Source organism: Octodon degus, unplaced genomic scaffold (genome assembly GCF_000260255.1).
Source record: "Octodon degus isolate 3935 unplaced genomic scaffold, OctDeg1.0 scaffold00052, whole genome shotgun sequence".
In the NCBI taxonomy this organism is placed as follows: Eukaryota; Metazoa; Chordata; class Mammalia; order Rodentia; family Octodontidae; genus Octodon; species Octodon degus.
The window spans coordinates 12,404,989-12,407,111 of NW_004524628.1; positions in this window are offsets into that span (position 1 = coordinate 12,404,989).

Consider the following 2,123-nt stretch of genomic DNA (forward strand, 5'->3'; position numbering starts at 1 on the left):
CCTCCTGGCAGCTTTTCTTAAGCGATCCGCATTGCTGGCCTTTCCAAGCTGTTGGTGTTTTCACTGCTGGAAGACAGCAAGCTTTTCACTCACAGCTTTACACAGTGCCTTCCCAGGAGCACGTTGCCTGGCCTCTCAGGCCTTCTGAAATCTAGGTGGAAGCCTTCTTAACCCCGTAATTCTTGCATCTGCATACACCTGAAACCAGTGCCCATGAGTGATGCCAAGGTCTTCTGCCAGCTGGACTGGAGCCCGGCTTTCCTCTCTCTTGGCTGTAGGGGTCAAGTGCCTGGATTGCTGGGGACACTGAACCTGATTCTGAGAAACACATTCTCTGTGCTGCCACCATTCTAGAACATGGTGCTCTGCAGTTTTCTCCTCAAGGCAAGGCCTTTCACTTTTGCAGATTTGAGGCTGCAAACGGCGGAGACCTGCCTCCTTCTATGATGCCCTCAGGCCATCCTTTTTATTTTCTTGTTCCTTTCTGGCAATGGAGATTCTCTCAGCTCTATTTTTGCAGTCCACAGCCCTACTGGAGCTTCCTTTCTGGCCAAACTCACAACATTTGAAATCATCCTGCTGGGTAATTTGCTCTTGATTCTCAACATAAATCTGACTACAGGTCCCCAGCAAGAGCCATGTTACAGCCTCAACATTCGACTGCCTTGGAATTTTTTATGCTAGATTAATCAGTCCACCATGCTTGATTTCAGTCTTGGGCAAAGTCTCTGGACAGGAGCAAAATTCAGACAAACTTTCAGCCAAGCCATAACATGCATCGTCTGGAGTCCGATAATCAGTGCAGTCCTTCTTCCCGGCAGGAAGGCTGGTCTTCACCAGCGGGATTCCTGTCAGCCTTCTGGTCTTCTGAGCCCTGACCAGAATCTCCCACGCAGAGCAGGTGACGGTCAGCGCTTCCCTCCCCGCAGGGGGGTTGGTCAGAGGTATAGCGCCCACATCCTCTCTGTGCCCTCCCCTTGCACAGGCTCAGGTTGTACACTAAGTGAGGGCCCAGAACCCCTGCTGAGTCGCTTGGTTGAGCTATTAAACTTCTCAAGCTGACACAATACACAGCATCCTGGAAGCGTAAGAGCACGTGCTTTTCACCCCAAGATGTAAAACTGCTTAGTTACTTAGCTAAGCTTCAACACTCGACTTGACACAATGCAGCAACCACAACAGGGTCCTTAAGGAAAGGAGAGGTGGCCTCAGCTGACCTACAATATTTGAATGGCAAGGGGACGCCCATCTCTGACAAAACTAAACAAAACAGGGGATACAAATGAAGGACCGTCTTGTATATGTGTGTGCAGAGTGGTTGGGATAGATAAACAGCTACTTTCTCTTGGTTCAGTGAGAAGGGAGATTTGTACTAATGATGTTGGGACAGGATGTCATGTCTGCATCTTGAACTATGAATAACCACTACTGAGACAACAGTGTGCAATGTACTGATTATTGGAACTGTCCTACTAATCTGTTTTGGGACTGCCTCTTTGCTATTTGTTTCTCAATGAAATTAATTTAAAAAATTTAAAAACAAAAAAGAACTAATGGCAGAAAACTTCCCAAAGAGGGAAAGAATTGTATAATATATATACATATATGGTATATATATAAACATACTATATATGTGTATATATGCAGAATAGTTAGCAAGATATGCAGATACTTTCAGTTCAAAGGGAAGAAAGTTTTGAACTCCTAGTGTCTAGAGAAGATATCATGTCTGTATCTCACTATGAATAACCACTACGAAGACAACAATATGCAACGTGTTAATTATTGTAGCTATCCTACTGACCTGTTTTGGGCCTGTCTCATCACTATTTCTTTCTCAGTAAAATTAATATAATTAAAAAAAAAAAACCTGTCTAGAAACAAAGGAACTGCAAGCTGCTGTCTGCGAAGGACCTGGTGACTTCATCAAGTAGCAGAAAAAGGAGGAGGGGACGGAGCAGCTCCTGTCCCTCCCAGTTTCCAGGGCTGGCTCAATTGCTTCCCCACAGCCCAGCGAGCAGAGAAGCAGTCCCGCAGAGGCCCTGGGTGTGTGCAGCCTTCTCCACACACTGCAGCTGCGCTGCCTGCCCGCCTCCGCAGCCTCTGCCCCATTAGCTGCAGGA